The sequence below is a fragment of the Cervus canadensis genome, chromosome 9 (assembly GCF_019320065.1).
Source record: "Cervus canadensis isolate Bull #8, Minnesota chromosome 9, ASM1932006v1, whole genome shotgun sequence".
Taxonomy (NCBI): Eukaryota; Metazoa; Chordata; class Mammalia; order Artiodactyla; family Cervidae; genus Cervus; species Cervus canadensis.
The window spans coordinates 40,317,266-40,335,818 of NC_057394.1; positions in this window are offsets into that span (position 1 = coordinate 40,317,266).

Below are 18,553 nucleotides of genomic sequence, written 5' to 3' on the forward strand. Positions count from 1 at the left end.
CACTTTCACTTTTCACCTTCATGCATTGGAGAAGGAAATGGCAACCCATTCCAGCATTGCCTGGAGAATCCCAGGGACGGGGGAGCCTGGTGGACTGCCATCTATGGGGTCGCATAGAGTCGGACATGACAGAAGTGACTTAGCAAGGTTGTAGAGAAGAAGGGAGAGAGAAGTAAAATAAATAAGGGAGATGGTGTTGCCATCTCTTCTTCTGTCTCCTTTAGGAGCTACATTTCACAGAAAGAATGTCTTTAGAAATATCCACATGAACTGAATTCCAACAGCAGGGAAGCTACTGTTTTTCATTTTTTTCCCCACTTAATGTTCCTAATGGAGGGCACTTGCCAGGCTGTCCAGCTTCATCCCGGTGGTATTGATGACATCATGGTGAGCCCAGTGGTCCAGCATGGCTAGGGAAAGGAAAGACTGGGTTTAGCTCTCCAGAGCTGACTTTGGATCAGTTAAATCAGTTCAGTCGCTCAGTCGTGTCCGACTCTTTGCAACTCCATGAACCACACCACGCCAGGCCTCCCTGTCCATCACCAACTCCCAGAGTTCACTCAAACTCATGTCCATCGAGTCAATGATGCCATCCAACCATCTCATCCTCTGTCGTCCCCTTCTCCTCCTGCCCTTGATCTTTCCCAGCATCAGGATCTTTTCCAATGAGTCAGCTCTTTGCAGCAGGTGGCCAAAGTATTGGAGTTTCAGCTTCAGCATCAGTCCTTCCACTGAACACCCAGGACTGATTTTCTTTAGGATGGACTGGTTGGACCTCCTTGCAGTCCAAGGGACTCTCAAGAGTCTTCTCCAACACCACAGTTCAAAAGCATCAATTCCTCGGTGTTCAGCTTTTTTTGTAACCCAACTCACACATCCATACATGACCACTGGAAAAGTCATAGCCTTGACTAGACGGACCTTTGTTGGCAAAGTAATGTCTCTGCTTTTTAATATGCTGTCTAGGTTGGTCATAACTTTCCTTCCAAGGAGTAAGTGTCTTTTAATTTCATGGCTGCAATCACCATCTGCATTGATTTTGGAGCCCAGAAAAATAAAGTCAGTCACTGTTTCCACTGTTTCCCATCTATTTGCCATGAAGTGATGGGACCAGATGCCATGATCTTAGTTTCCTGAATGTTGAGCTTTAAGCCAACTTTTTCACTCTCCTCCTTCACTTTCATCAAGAGGCTCTTTAGTTCTTCTTTACTTTCTGCCGTAAGGGTGGTGTCATCTTCATATCTGAGGTTATTGATATTTCTCCCAACAATCTTGATTCCAGCTTGTGCTTCCTCCAGCCCAATGTTTCTCATGATTTTGGATCACATGTAACCTAAAAGGAACCTGGGCATTTTCTTGCACACCCAGCAGGGACACACAAAATCAGAGATCAACCAGTGCACATGTGCAACATTGATGGAGCTGAAGGGTTTGAGGTAGGACTACAGAGAGGATTTCAAAGGTTGCTGTCATACAGCACTCCCCAAGATGAATCATGGTGGCCAAGGCCTTCGCCATTTCAAGGGGGAGCCAGACCATGAATTTTACAGTATCAGACATTAACATGACAGAGAAGGACAGAATTCATCATACCTTGGAGGCCACACCAACTTTGTTTTCTAATAGAAAGGGCCCAAAGAGGCAGATAGCAAGGTCTGTCTCCTTGACAAGACTCCCATGAGTACATCCCCTTTAGGAAAATTGACGTTTAGAACCATCACTGGGAGAGAATCTGGGTAGTGTAGTTTTTAGCTTTCCATTATGAGAAAGTGTGTGAAATGAAAATCCTGAATCTCTAGAATGCAGACAGCAAATTAACTATACTAGTAATATTAATAATGATAAAAACTCCAAAGTATAAGAGATTAAATGTTCACCAAAAAAGAAGTTTTTGGATCATAGCATTTCTGCCTGATAAAGTTATTGAAAACTAATGGTGATTCATGAGATTAAGAAGCACTTATTCAATTCATTCTTTCAACAAATATTTACTGTGTTTTACCACTTAAGATACATTATTAAATGGAAAGGTTTAACATAAGTCATATTACATGACCCCATATGTAATTTAAAAGTCAGAATACATGTATGTATATGTCAGGCTGTACCTTCCACCGATTATCTCCTTTAATCATCCAGACAATCTTTATCATTTCCACTTTACAGATGAGATAGATGAGGCAAAAGCATATCAAGTAATTAGTCCAGTGAGAATTACTTGGCCCATGGGGAATAAAGCCAAGGTTTAAATTTGGACACTCTGACCACAGAATGGGAAATTATGATAATCTAAAGTCATAGATAGCCTGTGCTGCTTTGAGTTATTCAAAGACCATCTCACAGACATTAATTTGGATATTCTGGTATAATTCTGTAGATAACCGTTTTGGAGTTTTGAGTTTGTTTTCTTTGTTAATAAGGACATATTTTTCAGTATTTCCTAATTAGCAATTTCAAGGACAGTATTAAATCTGGATACAAGAAGGGAGCTTTCCTGATGGCTCAGCAGGTAAAGAATCTGCTTGGAATGCAGGAGACATAGGAGACTCGGGTTCAATCCTTGAGTCAGGAAAATCCCCTGAAATGCAAGGGACTCATCTCTACCCTATAAAATCATTAGTTCAAAAAATGGTGCTAATGTGATCTATAAATAAATACACCACTTACAGCACAATGCTTGCTACACAACTTTCAAATAATCACTATTTGGTAAATATATAATTACCATATCCTTTTTAACCACTTTATTGAGATATATTCGATAAATATATTTTCCTTTATTTTACCTATTTAGAAAAAGAGAGAAAATTTTATTTCAGATCAATTTAACTTTGTTGCTTTTTTTTTTTATGAGACTTATAGTACCCTGGAATCAAATGTTGCTTGTTTTTCTCAAATCTAATAGTGTATGATCTTGGAGTATATTATTGCTGACAATTACCATCTGAACTGCCACTTTTATTCAGACATCTGTAAAAATGTTATGAAAAAAACATTTATCCCTGACTCTGGGTACTAGTGATGTCTTTGGTCTTCTTTTCCTTTATATACTCTCTCTTTCCATAAGCTCATTTATTGTCATGAGAGTAACTAGTCTGATGCTTTGATTTCTCACTGGTTTATACATTTCTAACTCGTTTTACACAAGAGTTCAGAAGTTACATTCCTATATCTATAGCCGCCATGTAGGATCCAGAGGACAGAGCGCTTCTGTACTATATTTTGCTGCATCCCAGCTGTCCCGATGTATATCTAATGCACAGTAAGAACTAAATAAATATTTGTCAAATAAAATGAATAAACGAATGTAGCCTCTGAGTAAATATTGCCATTTTACTCATTAAGGTAAAAACTGTACTCAGCATCTGCTTTGTACTAGGTTTTATGCCAGATACTAAAAACACAAATATAGGTAATACACAGCCTTTTCATGTGCTAAATACACAGCCTTTTCATAAAGGAGTTCAATTGGAGATGCTAAATCTGTAAAAATATAAATCTAATAAGATATCTTATATGTTAAGAAAGTAATTTGGTTGACTATAGCTTAATTCATTGTGTCAAATATTACTTAATCGATCAAAACTGTGTCAAGAGTTTCCTTAAAATCTACTTCCTATAGAATGAGGTTTGAGGTCTCCCTTTATTATTTGTCTCACATGAATGATAACACAGACTTGAAAGATGAGGCCAAATTCAGTTATCACAGCCTCATCGGGAGTAAACGGAGGGGAAATGAGATTCCCCAGGGAATGGGTGGAGGTGAAGAGGTAGCACATTAAAATTGGTAGGCTTGGTTGGTTACCCATGCTGTTAGGGAGGGGGGGTTAGCAGAAACAGCAAGCAGCTTAAAGGGACTAGATCAAGATCAGAGGAAATGAAGAAAAGGATCACTTTTCCTTGTTGTTTCCTTAGATCTCCGTTTCCAAATATTTCTTCTCTTTTTCTGATCCTAAATCAACCTGTACTTTTCCTCCTGCAATCCTCAGTCTCATCTCAAGTTTCACACTATCTGAGCTCAAGCCTGCTTATATTGGTTTGAAAGATCTACACAGCTATATTTCTCCGGTATTCTTGTTATTTAAGTGAGTGAACTGTACCATATATTTGTTTGTCCTTAACAAAAATTTTCATTTTCTTTTTTACTTCTATGAAACTCTTATTTTTTTCTTAAATATTTACTTCCATTTCACTCTAGATTTAAAAAAAAACCCAGTCCTAATGAGATGGATGAAACTGGAGCCCCTTATACAGAGTGAAGTAAGCCAGAAAGATAAAGAACATTACAGCATACTAACACATACATATGGAATTTAGAAAGATGGTAACGATAACCCTATATGCAAAACGGAAAAAGAGACACAGAAATACAGAACAGACTTTTGAACTCTGTGGGAGAATGTGAGGGTGGGATATTTCAAAAGAACAGCATGTATACTATCTATGGTGAAACAGATCACCAGCCCAGGTGGGATGCATGAGACAAGTGCTCGGGCCTGGTGCACTGGGAAGACCCAGAGGGATCGGGTGGAGAGGGAGGTGGGAGGGGGGATCGGGATTGGGAATACATGTAAATCCATGGCTGATTCATATCAATGTATGACAAAAAAAAAATTGTTTACACTTTTAGTATTTATGAACCTAACACTATGTGATATCTAGTCAATTATGATATAACTTTTTTTCAAATATATATATTTTAGATCTTGAGACTTTGATTCCTGGAGTTTATCATATTCCACTGAAGGAAGTACTTTAAACTAGCATCTCAGGTAAGCTTCTGGCAGAACCCACTTTTTTTGTTTTTTTTTCCTGCCCACCGTTCTTGTCCCTCTTAACCTGCAACAACTCACTCCTTGCCCTGAGTGATTACTCAATAATTATTTTGTGGGAGGCTGAAAAGATTGCCTGAGGCCTCTCCACCTACAAGTCTGGCCTTGATGCTAACCTGGAGTGTGGGGTAGAAGAGGGGTGAACTGAATCTGTTCTTGGTGACTCAGGAGTTTAGTTAGCTGAAAGCGTTGGATGTGTGAAACTATTTGAAGGTAAGTATTGAAAAGCAGCCTCTGGAGAAGGAAATGGCAACCCACTTCAGTACTCTTGCCTGGAAAATCCCATGAACGGAGGAGCGTGGTAGGCTACAGTCTGTGGGGTCGTAAAGAGTCGGACACGACTGAGCGACTTCACTTCACCTATTGAAAAGCAGCATTTCTGAATCAGTGAGAACTGTGTGAAACATACACCATCTTTTTCAGCCAACCACAGAAGATGAAAGATGTCCCAGCAGTACTGAAGAATAATTTGGGTTTTAGCGAGATAGTTCTCAGACAAACATATATCCAAGCTCAAATTTTGTGCAGTAACTGAATGAGCCAGAGTTATTGCAATTGTTACAAGCTCTCTTCTTATTGTCCAACATGCTCACCTATCAGAAACTTGAGTTTATGTAGTTTTCTATTATTATGTTATACAAGATGAGATGCATATTTAATGACATGAGAAATTCTGTAGTGGTCAAAAATAAGAAATCCAGATAACAAAGGTCTTGAGGTAAAAACAAACAAAAAAAAAAATCACAGCTATGTATACATAAATTGAAAGAATGCTCAATTAGAACAAAATGCCAGTTCTGGCTTCTAAAACTAGGTTACTTCTTAAATACAAGGGCTATGTTAATGATTATGACAGGCAATCTAATTAGATAACATCACTGGAGTTTAGAAAAACTGACGTAAATCTCATTACAAAGGGATAAAAATATTTCGGATCACACTATTTGGTGGAGTATATTCTCAAGCATCTATTTGATGGTAAGCTTTTAGGAAATAGACTAGCAAGAGGACAGGTAGAAGATAAACAAGAAAAGTAAGGAAACTGCAGAAAAAGCAGATTAAAAATAAGACATTTCAATAGGGTCAAAATATTAAGATGGTGAATAATGTGATAAAAAGTTATAACACAAGGTTCACATGCTTAAAATAAAAGTGAGTTTACTTGAATAGATTTAGGATATGAGTAAATGGTTAAAATAATGATGTCACTTTTTTCCCCTAACTGTCCTAAATTTCTAGACTCAAGTAAGCAAGTACTCTGGACCCTTAATATTAATATTAAACTTAATATTATCTATTTAAAAGACTCTTAACATTAGGAGATACCAGACTCTATAATTAACATCCATAAACCATTAGCATAAGCTAGTTCTGAATTGGTTTATAGGATTGGAATATCTATGACACTGTCTATATCCTTCTGGTCCTATAAATTTTTGTCTGGGACTTAATTGCCTGACTCCCCAAAATTCCTTCTCATATTTAATTACATGTATGTGTAAATTTTTGTGTTGTGTAATTGAATATAGTGAGGGCTGCCATGTTTGCAATGGATGTCTATTCACAATGAATATCTACAACTAAAATGAAAAATTACTTAGCTCCAAAAAACCAAAAATCAGGGGAAAAAAAATCACTTAGAAAAGGCTTAAAATTAATTGGTAAGTAGGATTTCAAGACAGAAAGAATAAAGCAAAATCTTCATCTTAGAAGTCTAAAGGTTTTTTTCCCCCATGTATATTTGTTTCTGTTTAAAGTTTTTAGCATCATATTTATGAAAGGAATTAATGCAGATTTTTCAATTTTTTATCTACAATATCCTTTTTACAAGAAATTGAATCAGCTAGAGAGTTAAACTTTTCTATATGAAACGCCACAGAGAAACCTTACAAGTATAGAAAGTAAAAACAGTGACGTGTTATAATTAAGAAAACCTGGAGAAGAATCATGGCAAGCACAAATTGATTATAGACTTTAGTCTTATTTGTTGTGACATTTGGGGAACAAAGATTTAGAAGTGCGCATCAGGGAAGTGTTCACATGCTATCCTATTCTTGTGGTCCTATTTTTATTAGTTTCATTGGGGATTTGCGTATATTCTTAAATTATTTCACAGCTCATTGACAATTTTCAAATAACTCTGGGAACTCAGCCTCTACTTAGAATGAATGTAAAACCATGAAAGATGAAGGCACCGGATGGGAATTGAGTTTCCTAAGATCTCAGCCTCAGAAGAGCTACAGCCCACAGAAGAGCCTGAGGCTAGTCACAGCCTCAGTGTTTCCTCACCAGGGAAATGGGACAGCGACATTTCTCTATCTGGTAGAAGTGTTAGAACTAATTAATGTTTAGAAAGGACTTTGAGATTCTTGGATGAAAGGTACGCAGTAAGTGCAAAGTGTTACTATGATTATTTTAATAGTTATGATTACCGAGTCATTAAATGTGCACTGGTCTACTGCCCTGCAAACTCTCATCTGGGTGGGCACTGTGAATAACAGAGAAAATGGATTAAAAGAAATAACTTTAATGACTTTTAATTTGGTTTACAGTAAAACATGGGTGGGCAGGTTTCTTTTTATGTATTTCAATTCCTCCTTATTTAAATTTAGCTTTTGTTTTTCAGTTCGAGTGACGAAGTCTTATTTAATAGATGAAAGGTACTAAATAGTTCCTTTTATCCTGAAGAGTCACGAAGACTCTTAGGCTTATTCCACAAACTACTAGAACAGTGTAAGTGTAGTCTACACCAGCTACCTCCGGAAGAAGTGAACCTTTTGCTTGTGGGACAACATTGAAGAAAGATGTTTGAAGAATTTAGTAATCTGTATTCTCACTAAGCTTGCCCTGCTTTATCCAGCTTTTAACCAAGACTCTGCTTGACCTGCTGGAAACAACTTCAGGCAGATTTAACAGAGCAGCATGTTGTGGGAGTTGCAGGAGTCAAAAGTAAGAATGTTAACAAAAGATCTTTAACTACAGAAGAGAAAATTGATATGGAGTAAACAAAATGAGTCAAAAATGCATCTGTACATCCTTTTAGATTTTTTAATATTATATATTTATTTGGCTGCACCAGGTCTTAGTTGTGGCATGCGGTATCTTCAATCTTTGTTGTAGCATGCAGGATTTTTCAGTTGCAGCAATCAGGATCTCGTTTCCTGACCAGGGATCAAACGCAGACTCCCTGCCTTGGGATCGTTGAGTCTTAGCCACTGGACTCCCAGGGAAGTGGCTTCATTTCGATTTTTAAAAATCCAGTAGTCAGGGGCTTCCCTGGTGGCTCAGTGGTAAAGAAACCGCCTGTGAATCCAGGAGACACGGCTTCAATGCCAGGTCCAGGAATATCCCGTGTGCTGTGGAACAGTTGAGTCCCTCTGCCACAATTATTGAGCCTGTGCTGTGGAGCCCAGGACCCACAACTGCTGAGTTCACGTCCCCCAGCTACTGAAGCTTGCACGCCCTGAAGCCCATGTTCCACAAGAGAAGTCACAGCAATGAGAAGCACAACTAGAGAAAAGCCCACACAACAGCAAAGACCCAGCAGAGTCAAAAACAAATACATAAATTAAAAAAAAATTTTTTTAAAATCCAGTAGTGAGGAATGGAGGGAACATAAAAAAATACAAAGAAACTGGTGTCCACAAAAAATATTTTAAGTGCTCTCAGTGGTGGGACAAAGTATTTCAAGTTTTAATCACTTGGGTTTCTTGAACCATCCGTGTATCATGTGTTTCTTTCTCATGAATCCACATTACATAATAATACACAGAGGGATAAAGAATAAGTATATGTATGAAAAATATTTTTAAATCAGAATGTGATTATATCTTTATATTTTGTATATCTGAGTCTGGTTGAAAATAGAAATCTGTTTCATTTCATTGTGTCTCGTCTGTGTGCTGCTGCTGCTAAGTCACTTCAGTCGTGTCCGACTCTGTGCGACCCCATCCCTGGGATTCTCCAGGCAAGAACACTGGAGTGGGTTGCCGTTTCCTTCTCCAATGCATAAAAGTGAAAAGTGAAAGTAAAGTTGCTCAGTCATGTCTGACTCTTCGCGACCCCATGAACTGCAGCCTACCAGGCTCCTCTGTCCATGGGATTTTCCGGGCAAGAGGACTGGAGTGGGGTGCCATTGCCTTTTCCGTCTCATCTATGTACCACAAGTCAAATATAAAATCCAGGCATTTTTAGAAATCACAAGAATTATAATATTGAGTCCCAATTAAGTATTAAAAATATATTTGATTAGTGAGAAATAGTCACAGCTGACAAGAAAGTTAAGAAGTTCAGTCTAAATGTGGATAACTGAGATTGTTCGTCACAGATGCAGTGACTATAATAAAAGAAATACAATAGGAGATCTCAATAGTTTATTTAAATTAAAAAGAGAAAGTGAACTCTGTTTCTATGCATCAGGAGAACTGATGCTGTGAACTCTGCGAGTGAGGTTCATTACATTACGTTTGGGGAAAGTGATCAAGATTATAAATTTTCTTCATGCTTGTGTCCTCCAGTATTATCAATTTACAGGATATTTGGAAGAAATTGAAGCAGAGAACAGAGACCTAGTTTGCTTTAATGCAAGCAGATGATCAGGTCAAGAACGTTCTTTGAGAAGATATTGAAATCGTTAGTCGTTCAGTCGTGTCTGACTCTTCGCAACTCCATGGACTGTAGCCCACCAGACTCCTCTGTCCATGGAATTCTCCAGGCAAGAATACTGGAGTCGGTTGCCATTCCCTTCTCCAGGGGAATCTTCCTAATCCAGGGATACAACCTGGGTCTCCCACATCACAGGCAGACTCTTTACCATCTGAGCCACCAGGGAATCCCCTTGAGAAGATATACTTGTCACTTCTTTTTTTTACATAAAAGCTAACAATTCTATAAAAATAGAAGCCTGTAGAAATAAAAGCACAATTACTTCCTACAGTTGTTAAGAGGATAGGATGAGATGGTACACTTAAAACATTTAGCATTGTGTTGGCATGTATTGATAGTAAGAATTCAATAAATGTAAAATTATTATTATCCTATGAAAATTGAATTTGATGTATGGATGGGATGAGGACTGTGGGCTTCTGCTCAATTTACCAGCATGTTCCAGCTTTGTAAAGGTAATAGAATATGATGTCTCAAGAAGCAATAAAATCTCCATCTCAGGAGAATTGCCAGCCTAGGCTAGAGCCTAGGTTACCTGGCAATGCTTTAACCTAGAATCTACATTTTAAGTGGGCAAATAAATGATTGTTCCCAAATTGAAATTAATATTTTCGTTCATCTGGAGATTCATTTATGCCAAAGTTCCCCATTATATTATGAAATCTAGATATTAAAGTCTAGCAATTTTTAAAAACTGAATTACATCTCTGCTGGCTATTTAATTTTATTAATACATATGGTAACGTATGTATTTCAATACTGTATGAGGTAGGGAGGTCAAATCTGGTGCTCTGTGACAATCTAGAGGGGTAGGATGGGCTGGAAGGTGGAAGGGAGATTCTAGAGGGAGGGCACATATGTATACCTATGGCTGATTCATGTTGATATTTGGCAGAAACCAACACAATATTATAAAGCAATTATCTTCCAATCAAAAATAAATGTTAATTACAAATTTAAGATAGTTGATTCACAATGTTGTGTTAGTTTTAGGTGTACAACAAAGTGAATGTATATATTAATATTGAGTATATAATATATATATTAATATTGAAAAATTGAGGACAAAGGAGAAGGGGGCAGTAGAGGATGACATGGTTAGATAGCATCACCGACACGATGGACATGAATGTGAACAAACTCCAGGAGACAGTGAACCACAGAGGAGACTCGTGTGCTGCGGTCCACAGGGTCGCAAAGAGTCAGACATGACTTAGTGGCTGAACAACCACATTAATATATTCAGATTATTTTCCAATATAGGTACAAGATACTGAATACAGTTCCCTGTGCTATACAGTAGGTCCTTGCTTATTTATTTTATATATTGTAGTATGTATCTGTTAATCCAAAACTCCTAATTTATCCCTCCCTCCACTCTTTGCTCTTTTGTAACCATAAGTTTGTTTTCTATATCTGTGAGAGAATTTCAGTTTTGTAAATAAGTTCATTAGTATCATTTTTTTATATCCCACATATACATGATATCAAATCATGTCTAGTATTTTTTTTTAAAGTAAGTTGCTTTGAAGTCATGTCTGTTAGATAGTGATGTTTTCTGCACATTAAATAAAGTAGTAAAGCATTTTTAAAGAGAAAGAGAGAGACAATTTATCCTGACCAAAGCACACGTTGCATCATCTGGCCCTTTATGAACCTGCATCTGGCTTCTATTCATTCCTGCTGGCCATCCCACATAGACTCTCATTGTTGGGGAAAACTGGAAGCATTTATAATTGAATTTATGCATCATGTTTTGTTGTATCAGTGGTTATTAGGGTAAAACATAAGCACTATAAACTTTACCATTTAACCATGGTTCATTGTCATTAAGTACATTTACAACATTGTGTAACAATTCATCCATCACCAAACTTTTTCATCTCCCTAAACAGAGGTGCGTTTCTATTAAACAGTAACATCCCAGGCCAGACATGGAACAATGGACTGGTTCAAAATTGGCAAAGGAGTACGTCAAAGATGTATATTGTCACCCTGTTTATTTAACTTATATGCAGAGTATATAATGTGAAATGCTGGGTTGGATGAATCACAAGCTGGAATCAAGATTGACAGGAGAAATATCAGTAACCTCAGATATGCAGATGACACCACCCTTATGGTAGGAAGTGAAGAGGAACTAAAGAGCCTCCTGATGAAGGTGAAGGAGAAGCTGGCTTAAAACTCAACATTCAAAAAACAAAGATACTAGGTATTTAATTGTATAAGGGTAAATTTGCCTAAACTTTGGATCTGCCATTGTGCTTCTCCTTTAATGCATGTTTTTTGAAAGTTAATAAGCTATTGTTACTCATTATTCATTTTGACCAAAAAATCATCAAGCCTATTTATAAAAAGATTTATCATTTGACCACATTTTGCAAAGCATGAGTTTTCTTTTTCTAATTCTTATCTTGTCATAGAAAATTTTTTTCATGATTTATAGCCTTGGTTGGTTTGGTTTCATTCTACTGTGCTTTTTTTCTTCAATGTTGCTGTGAGTGGGTACTTTCTTATATTGTGAGGATGAAGACAACCCAAACAAAAAGGTGAGTTTATTAGCTACAGTAGTTGGAAGTGCAAAGATAGGGTGGGCTCCATGGTTGGCAGATTTAGTGGTGACTTTTTCTTTCTTTCTTCTCTGCTCCCCAGGATACCTGCTTCAATTCAAGTCTCCTTTCCAAGAGGACTGTTAAATGTGCCAGAAACAATCAGGACCACATCTCCCCACTGCCACCTGTAGACAGTGAGAGTCTGTATTTCTGTCTGAGCATCCCAAATGAGAATGCCAAGATTCTTTGTACCCCTAAAGTCCACGCCAACACCTCTGCACATATGACAGTGCGCTAGAAGACTAGAAGAGTGCACTGAACTGTCTTAGGGCAACTGAGTACTGGGAGGCAATCAGTATTTTCCAAGGTACCTCGACCACTCTACTGAGTTAATTCTTGGAAAGGGGGAGGGGACCATGAAAGAACGTGTGCAGATCCATCAACATATGACTCATTCTCATATCCCATGAGTTAAATGCAGAAATATTTTTTAAATTATTTAAAATTACATTGGGAAGTATGAGACAATTATGGTCTCAGGTGGAATATTCCAACTACATAGCTCTTACCTTACTACTACAAAGCTTGGCCATACAAACTTTTAGTTGTCTAATATAGAAATCTGGGAAGATAGTGATAACATTTGGATAAAGGATGACAAACAGATCACAAAGAATGACTCTCATCTATTTTCCTGTTGCCATAGGATAAGAAAATAAGATGCTTGAGAAAGCAGAATTTGCCTCTACAAAGAAATATTGCATCTATTCAATCAGTGATCTCAATCTTTATTTCTAGAATTGGAACAGTTTCTCCTAATAAAGTGGAATAAAGAAAAATAAAATGTGAATCGATGAAAGTTATTCTGGTTCATTTAAAGTAGAAAATCCAAATTAACTTCTTACTCTTATTCTCCTCCTTCCAACAATTATATTACTCTCTGCTTATTTTTGCAATTAAGATAAGAAGAGGACTAGTGGAAAATTCAGGGTACAAGAAAAAGTCTGGACTCTCAAAATTTTTAGAGTGTGTCTTTGAAAAATTCACTTCGGATAGAATTTCTTTCCCCAACTTCAGGGAAGCAGACCCTTAGACTAATTTCAAAATTCATCCATTTGATTAAAATGTTAAAACCTCAGATATTACATTTACATGTATACCTCCAACTCCATCTCTGGCATTACAGAAAACCAAGTACCCAGGTGCCTTTGAAAACAACTAAAAATTCTGGATAAAGTAGTTTTTAAAAATCTTCTTAAACACAGCCATTAATTGGTGAGAAAGTAAGATATTCTGAGACCGAGAAATAAGTGAAAAGGGGAAATTCAGGGCAGAAGCAGAACACTAAAATCTGTCTTATTCTGTGAGCATTTAAACACACAGATAAATTTTAGCTTCAAATTTCTTGACCATGCTTTCTTTTCCCTCTTTTCCTTTCCTTTGTTATTTGTGGAAGATGGCCAAGGCTGAAAAACATGGAGGAGTCAAGGAAGTGGTGGTGTCTTGGGGTTGAAAGAAATATCAGAAACTGGTGGGGGAGGCTGCAGTTTGGCTCAGGAGGTGGAGTTGGGGTTGGCTGAGCAGTCAAGAGAGGAGGTAGTGGCAAGACCATAGTCTGAGCACACAACAGAAAGGCCAAGGCCATGAAGATAGCTAGCATATTGGGGGTATCAGTTACACACGAGAAGACTGGACAAGTAAGTAAATAACATTGAGCGTAATGGAAGTCAGATTTCTTATTATCAGAACACAGAGTGGGGAGCCTAAGCCAGAATTAACACAATGTTATTACTGGATTAAGAATGGAAATACATAAACTCACAGGATAGATAAATGACAGATAGATACTTAAATAGATACAAAGATATATAGATATATAATATATAGATACATAGATACATATATAAATATTCAGACATTAGAAATAGAAATAGATAGAGAAAGATAAATCTGTGTGTGACAAATGTTTTTTTATAATTATGTTTTTTAACAAATATGCCTATACAACATGCATTCCCTACCTTGCTTACTGAGAGAACTTAGAAATAAAACATACATAACAATGGGCACATTGAATATCCAGATCATGGCTTCCTATATATAGTCATCCACAAAGAACTGGAATTCCTTGGAGAAATAGCTCACTCCAGGACTGGGGCATGAAAAGCACAAGATGGAACCAGATTTGCAAAAATAAAGGAACTTCCGAAGAATGATAGCAGCATGTCAAAATGGGCCTATTGTAACATGAAAATAAAGAATAATAAATAGATTACCATAATTTAAATAGAGTAATAAATACTTTGGGAAAAAGAAAAAGCTCCTTTTTACAATGGAATGACAACTTGTAAATATAGGAGGAAAAATGGAAATAGATGAGCACTATTTGGCAGCCATCACAAGTGCTGTTTGATTCAAGTAAGCCATAAATAGAAATTCAAAGGCAAGAGAAGAAACTACAAAATCTAAAAGGTGGTACAAATAAAACCACAAAGTAAGATGATAGATACAAATATCAAAATATTAGTGATTTCAGTACATGTAATTGGACTGAATGGCTTATTTAAAAGACAAAGCATACAGGCCTGGATTTAAAATAAATGTTAACTCCTCAAAAGGAATTAGACCTTAATGGGAGACCTAAAACTGTGAAACTGCAAAAGAAAACACAGGGCAAACGTTTCAGGATTTGGCAATGATTTCTTAGATGTGACATCATGACCACAACAGCAACAATGACAAAAAATAGATAAATGGAACTATATAAAACTCAAAAGTTTCTGCATAGCAGAGGAAAGGATAGAGTAAAAGTAAATGACAAAATTGGGGAAAAAATTTGTGAAACATATATATTGCAAGTCAGAATATGTAAAGAAATCCTACAGCTCAACAGAAAGAAAGATATACTTCAGGCCTTCCCTGGTGGTCCAATGATTACAAGTGCATCTTGCAAGGCAGCAGACACCAGTTCAATCCCTAGCCCAGGAAGATCCCACACGCCACAGAGCAACAAAGCCCATGGATGGCAGCTACCGAAGCCTGCATGCCTATAGCCTGTGCTCCGCAACAAGAAAAGCCACTTCAATGAGAAGCCTGCACATCACAACAAAGAGTAGTCCCTGCTCACCACAACTAGAGAAAGCCTGGACACAGCAATGAAGACCTATCATAGCCAAAAATAACTACATAAATAAATAAACAAAATCATTTTTTAAAAGATACATTCCTAAGAAGATACACAAATGCCCAACAAGTATATGAAATGGTGTTCAGCATCACTAAGTATCAGGGAAACGTATGTCAAATTCCCTTCATATACGTTGATGTATATCAAATGTATTTCAAAATCACACGTTGTAGGAGAACTACTAACTAAAACAATGGGGTGGGGAATAAGTGCCGGTAGAAAGTACAAAATCAGGACTCTTATGCACTACCGGTGTGAATGTAAAAATGATACAACCTCTGTGGGAAACAATGCTAAATTTCCTAAAAAAATTAAAAATAGGTAAACCATGTAAGACCCTGATGTTGGGAAAGATTGAAGGCAAAAAGAAAGAGGGTTACAGAGATAAGATAATTAGATAACATCACTGACTCAATGGACATGAATTTGAGCAAACTCCCGGAGACAGTGAAGCCAGGCTCACTGCAGTCCCTGGGGTCACAAAGAGTCAGACAAGGTGACTGAACAACAACAAACCATGTGATCCAGGAGTCTCAGTTGTTGGCATACACCCAGAAGTATTGAAAGCGGGATCTTGAAGAGAGATTTGCACATCCATGTTCACTGCAGCATTGTTGAATATAACTAAGAGGTGGAAGCAATATAAATGTCCATCAATGTATAAATGAATAAAGAAAATATGATCAAAAGCTCAGGCACAGTCCAATTCTGACTGTTCATAACATCATATGACATGGGCTTGATGGGAACAGAAGCTGAGCTGTTCTGAAATTGAAGGGGTGATGAGAGTTTGGAGATGGGAATTGAACTATCCTTTCAAAGCTGTCGTGTTGACTATGAATCTGCCTAATGGGAGAAATCTGTTCCCAGGTGAGACTTCAAGTAAAAAGGTTTACAGCATTTTCAAGTAAAAGCAAAATAAGCAAAGAGAGAAGCAGAACTAAGTTTACACCTAAGCAGGTGACATTACCTACTGCTCATTAGCGTGAAAGCAACATTTTGTTTCTCTAGTTGACACAAAGAAAGCAATCTTTGCACAAGAAAGTAATCAAATGGGGTTTTGGGGTCTCAACATAAGGAGGAGCCAACCGCCCAGCCCAGCCTAGCAAGGGCTAGGAGAATGTGTCCCATGACCTAGGGCTGTGCAAAGGAGAAGGGAAGCACTCAGATTCTGAAAAATACTTCTGACCTCCCCCTACCTGGGGGAAGATTTTCAAGAGCTTTTCTTTAAAAGGGAATGGAGAAACATATGCATTAAAATATCACATATGGTGTGTCTGGTTTCCTATATTATTATTATGTTTTGTTTTGTTTTTGCCAGAGACTAGTACAATTGCAGGCAATTGTCATTTCTTAAGACAAACTTAATTATCCTTAAATAAATCGTTTTAAGTTTTGTCAAGTACTAGAAAAATTCATTGGCCAAGCAGACAAAGAGAAGAGACATGTGGACCCAGCAGGCAAAGGGAGGGTGGGATGAATTGCGAGAGCAGCACTGACATATATCTGAATAGCTGGTGGGAATCTGCTATATAGCACAGGGAACTCAGCTAGATGCTCTGTGATGACCTCGAGAGGTGGGATGAGAGTGTGATGGGAGGGAGGTCTGAGAGGGAGGGGATGTATGTTTACATATGGCTGATTTACTTTGCTTTATGGCAAAAACTAACACAATATTGAAAAGCAATTATACACCAATAAAAATTTAAGAAATAATTGATCAAGATTTAAATGAAGATTATTAAGCATGACTTGGCTATCACAGATAGGGAACGGTGTCTGTTACAAAATCTGAACTTACATTTTCCACATATGTTTCATTTGCACCTGTTTGAAACTATTTTGCATCCCCCTCCATATTGAAGTGCTATTTGTACTGAAGTACATAACAAAGACTTTGGGAAAAATTTTATTTAAAATAATAATAAATACATTCTCTCAGAAAAAAAAGAGAATGTGGAGTATACATACAATGAAATATGATGCACCCTCAAAAAAGAAATAAATCCTGTCATATACTACAACATGGATGAATCTTGAAGACATTATGCTAAGTGGAATAAACCATTCACAAAAAGACAAATGATTTGACCTAGATGAGGCATCTGAAGAAAACAGAGTGCAATGTGGTTACCAGAGGTTGTGGAAAGGGGAAATGGAGAACTGTTTCAGTTTTGCAAGATTAAAAAGTTCTAGAGATCTGACATACGAAAACATACATTAGTTATAGTGACCGTGTGTGCATGTGTGCATATGTGTGCCCAGTCATGTGTAACTCTTTGCAACCCTATGACTGTAGACAACCAGGATCCTCTGTCCATAGGATTTTCCAGGTAGGAATACAGGAGTGGGTTGCCATCTCCTCCTCCAGGGGATCTTCCTGACTCAGAGGTCAAACCTGCATCTCCTGCCTCTCTTGCATTGCCAGGCGGATTCTTTAGCAGTGAGCCACTGGGTATGCACTTAAAAATAGTTAGAATGATACATTTTATGGTATATGTATTTTATTGCAATTTAAAAAAACATATCAATTGGTAACAGAAAGAAAGAGAGAGAAAGGAAGAGAAAAACAGGAAGGAAGAAAGGGGCAAAGTCAGCAGCTCCATAGTGTCTACAGAGACACACTAAAGCGTAACAGCCCTGAAAAGATAAAATAAATGGATTATAAATATTATAACTGATGAATACTAAGCAAATTTTAAAGATAAGAAGTGTTTTTAAAGATGTATTAGACAAAATAGACTTGAGGAAATATGTATTAGCAGAGAAAATAATAAGCATTACATATCACCAGAAAGAATTCTCATCTTATATCACCTAACAACAGATCTCAAAGTATCTAAAAGCAAAACATCACAGAACTATAAGAACTAGACTAATCCAGAAAACGGGAGATTTCAGTATAATTTTCATAATAATAAATCATATAGTCAGAACATCAGTAAGATTATGAAAACTGAACCAAAGAATTAACAAGGTACATAGAGCACAGAAACCAATTGTGCTCACAGTTGTGTACTTCCTTTTTAAGGACACATAAAATATTTAAGAATACTAGTTAGGGGCTTCCTTAGTGGTCCAGTAAAGAGTCCACCTTGCAATGCAGGGGAGCACTGGTCAGATCCCTGGTCCTAGAGGACCCCACATATCGGAGCAACTAAGCCCATGTGCCACAGCTACTGAGCTCATGGCCTGCAACTACTGAAGCTCCCATGCCCTGGAGCCTGTGCTCTGCAACAAGAGAAACCTCTGCAGTGAGAGGCTCATGCACCACAACTAGAGAGAAGCCCCTCTCACCACAACCAGGGAAAACCCAC